The sequence below is a fragment of the Stylophora pistillata genome, chromosome 11 (assembly GCF_964205215.1).
Source record: "Stylophora pistillata chromosome 11, jaStyPist1.2, whole genome shotgun sequence".
Lineage (NCBI taxonomy): Eukaryota > Metazoa > Cnidaria > Anthozoa > Scleractinia > Pocilloporidae > Stylophora > Stylophora pistillata.
Genome location: NC_142529.1, coordinates 10,982,422 through 10,987,116, shown reverse-complemented (window position 1 = coordinate 10,987,116; position 4,695 = coordinate 10,982,422).

The following is a 4,695-nucleotide window of genomic DNA, read 5'->3' as shown; positions in this document are numbered from 1 at the left end:
GTTGGTGGTCAAACGGAAGCGCGCACTTTAACTATCATCGACTATCATCAACTATCATCGACTATCATGCGCCGTTTGACCAGAGCTTTAAGCCCTGGTGACACGATTGAATTGTCTTCTTTCGAGTCCACAAAGAAGCTCAAGTTTACCCAGGAAATTTCTTTAAACTTCTTGGTGGTGAAGTGCGCAATGAAAAAACAGACACCCTCCGCTAGCTTACGGAATGTGTTATTGTAAACAATTCCGCCATGGGAAATGGATGAGAATTTGAAACGAAAGCAGGGATAAAAACCAATCTGTCGTTCTTAGCTATGCAAGGCTAGGTTACTGTATTGATTTCCTGATCGAACACGGCGCTAACTTCTAAAATGTGCTTGGAATTCTGGAATTAACCACGGGGTGCCTAATTAGATTATGTCGTAACGTAGTTTCTAAAGATTTCTACATTGTATAGGTGGAAAAACAATAGGATCCATAGTCCACTACTAGGTTCATCCACCTAATCCCAACCCACCCATCCCAACCCGGGGGAGGACATCCATCACACAGTAATCTCGTGCGTGGGATATCAATCTCTCCTACCCCTCCTGCAGGAGACGTTAATTTCTTCGTCCCTATCTGAGAAGACTAGAATACACAAGCATTTCTTGGTGTTATAGAAAGGTAGCATATTCTTCTCAATAATTTTAAGATCTTGAGTGTTTGGTCCGGCCGGGGCTCGAACAACAGTCCAGCGCTCTATCCATTGAGCTAACTAGGAGGCGCTTCATGACAATGTTGCGATTTTAACGAAGTTCAGCCTAGTTTTTCCGCGCGGAAATGAAAAGCCCCAAACTAATTTTTATATCCCCGAAAACGAAACTATTTCCACTTATCATGAGCTTAACCTAAACCTATTCTGACTTATACCGCTTGAGGAAAATGATAATTAAAAATTTGCTACGAAATGCGATATTTGGATTTTGAAATATTGGTGATTTTTAGAAGCGTTCCCTGAGCTCAAAATTAAATGAAATGGTTCTGTTTTAGACTTTTTTATTACAGATTCATTTATTACAGTTCACTCCAGTCGAATACACAACAAATAACATGAATTACAATTAAGGTTAATAAAAACTATAAAAGGAAAAATTGTGGAGAAGGGGACAACCAAAAGGTTATTAAAGTATAGCAAAACTATGTAGATATATAAAAATAGATGCACTAATTATCATTATCCTTAATAAAACTTAAAACATTCTTTTTAAAAGTTTCAATACTATCTGATTCTCTAATGTGATTAGGTAAGCTATTCCATTCACCGACGATACGGTTAAAAAAACTATATTTAAGACCTTTAGTTCTACTAAAATTTGGGACAAGGTCCCGTGTGTCATTTTTCCTCAAACTATAAGCCATGCTTCTGTCCTTACAAAAAAAGAGCTTATTGGAAATGTCTATGTCATAATGGCCATTAATTACGTTGAAAAAAAAAACCTAACATCCCTAATGAACCGCCTATCAAATAATAGCAACAATTTCAATTTAGATAGTCCATAACCATAACATCATTTAAGTCCCTACAGGTCCTTTTTATCAACCCTAAAACCCTATTGGCCTTAGCAGTTATTCCATCTATATGCTGGTGCCATGAGAGACCACTAGCAGTAAACAATCCTAACTCTTTATAAACATCAACGGCAGAGATTGACCCTCAATGATATACTCCCCAACTAAGGGTGACTTTTTCCTGGTTATTCGCATGATCTTACATTTCTTAGTATCAATTGTCATCTTCATCTTACACCAATCTGATATTTTATCTATGTCACTTTGAAAAGAGGACAGATCTTCTTGAGTATTAATAACCCACAACATTTTGCTATCATCAGCGTATAATGCAATTGAGCTGTTCTTACTAATTACCCCTGGTAAATCATTGATGTATATTATGAAGAATAATGGTCCCCACAAAGAACCCTGTGGGACACCAGAGGTTACGGTTAGCAAATCGGAAGCCTCTCCTTTAACTACTACACTTTTAGACTTAAGCCTACCTCAATCCCTCCTTTGCAAATTTGTCAAATTGATACGAGCTTGCTTTATTTTGTGCTTTTCATGAGCAAAGTTCGTTTGCCTCCACTCGGGGTACTGATTTCCGCCGTTTTACGGCTACCGACTCTCGTTTCAGTTTTCGTAAATTTACTAGGATAAAGAAGCAAGTCTGGGAAAGAAATCCTTACCACGTTTCTAAGTTCACTATAAGGTATCTCTGAGCAAAATATGAAAGTTTTCAATTTTTCGATCATGTGCCACATTTTTCGATTTTCACTCGGTCATTTCAAACATTCGCTCTTAAAAGCCCTTTATCCATTCGGCTAACGAGATAAGAAAATGTTCAGTTAAGAAGCAAGCTGTAGGTAATTTGAATATTGTTGTTTTTATTATCTGGTGCGATTGACAAAGTTCCTATTGACGCAACATCCTAATACTCAAGTGAACAAAGAATTCATCAACTGCGGTCGGAAATCAATGGATATATATTTGCGATTTATCAAAATTCGCTGAAAGGTTATTTGATTCTAATTTCATTAGCAAAATTTACCATAGGACTTCTTCATATGCCTTTACTCCGTAAAAATGCTCCCACAAAATGGTTTTTTAGTAACACACATGCCAATTCCATTTCTATTGAGAGTTCATTGCAATTAGAGAGTAAAGTTAGTAAAAGCAATTTAAGTAAGACTTTGTAATCTGGCTCTGTCTCCTCGAAAGCCTTAGATTAGATGGGAGAGTCTGCTGTGCAACACAACTTGTTTGTCTTATCGGTAAAGTTTCATGTCGTAAAAAGTTAATTAATTTAATTTAATTTAGTCCATTTTCACTAAATTAAGTTTTGCAGTGGGGAAGGACTAGAAAGGAACATAGGAACCTTTCGTGCTAGTCCACATCAAGAGTCAGACACGCAGACATTTGCGAGAGTATTGTTATTTTACAGTTTATTTGAAACTACTCCATCTCAGGTAGAAATTCATTAGTAGCTGAGTGAAAAAGATAAGTTGTTATTTTCAATTTCGGAATATAGGAAAATCCAGTGAAAAGGACTCTGACTCTAAGAACTGGTAATGGTCCGTTTTATTCTATACGGCTCATTTATACATTTTTCACATCATTGTTTTCATCTCTAGTGTTATAGACTATGTACAAAGATCCTACTTAAGTTTGTTCTTTCTTCCTATCCAGTAACATATCTAACAAGCGTCCTCTATGGCTGGTGATAATCGTGACCGTATCGCTCAGCCTTGAAAATATTCCTTCGAGTGAAGCCAACGAGGGATCTAACTCAATGGAAAGCAAAGTGCTTATCTGGACCCGGTTGTTCAAAGGATGGATAAATTTATCCACCGGATAAGCTTATCCGATGGATAAAAAGGCTATCCACGGGATAGTTATCCAGCCGATAAAGAGTTGTTGCAGAAAGCACGGATAGCGAGACGCATAACTATCCGATGGATAACTCGCTATCCAAGCAGTTGCCATGGTTACAGCCCAGGCGTTGCGTGATCTGTTTGCTCCCGCGTGGTAGTGGCGACACAACATGGCAGAAAATGTTGCTCCTTCCCCGGAAAAGCGCGCTAGAAAACCCAATTTTACACCCGGCGAATGCGCAGTTATTTTGGAAGAGGCGGAAGAAAATATGAACATTATCAAATGTAAATTTTCCTCCACACTTTGTAATAAAAACAAAACGTGAATATGGGAGGAAATAACCGAGAAAGTCAATGCCCTAGGAGTTTCCAAAAGAACTGTTATGGAGGTAAAAGAAAAGTGGAGAGGAATGGTAAGTGGAGAAAAAGAGAGCACAACAAATGTACCACGGCAATAAAGAAGACTGGGAGTGGAAAGAAACCGGCTTCCTCAAAGGCTGCCACAGCCAAAACTATCGAGCTCTGCGAAACGGATCCGTCTTTCAGCGGCATTTTGGGCGATATCAATTCAGGTATGCCACTAATGTTTACAAGTTGGTTGACTTACGATGATACTTAGGTGTAATCCACAATATGCTGATTGTTTCTGCAGTTCTTTGTTTAAACATGACGCAGGGTAGCAGGTGATTTTTCTTCTTTTAAAAAGTTTAAAATCCCTGTAATTCGTCTACGTTTCTAAAATTCAGCGGACCCTTGTTGAATTTAATCGATCGAGAAAAGCTAAGCTGCTCTTGTATCGTGGCCGGAAAGTACTTTTAGACTTAAACTTTATACGTTTCACACATTCGGACTCATTTTTCGTCATTTTTTTCCATTTTGATTGTGAAGTGAACAAACACCCTGGAGCACACCCTTCTTCATCTGGATCTGGCTCCCTTAAACTTATAGCAAGGTTGTATAAAATACAACAAGCTACAATTATTCAGCACACCCTGTGCGGAGGCATTCTTACTTCGGAGTGTAGCACATGAAATCTCCTTTTTAACACCCCAAAAGTTCGCTCGATGGTACATCGCGTTATTTTGTGAGCTCTGTTGAAACGTTCCTCCTGGGGTGTTTTGGGGTTGAGATAGGGAATTATGAGGAATGGGGAACATGCATATCTACTATCTCCAAGTAGTACACCATCTGCCAGACCAGTCCCTTCCAGGTCACGCCCTATGGCTGACGTTCGAAAAATGTGGCTATCATGTGTACAACCAGGCCATCTGGCCACAACATTTGTAAA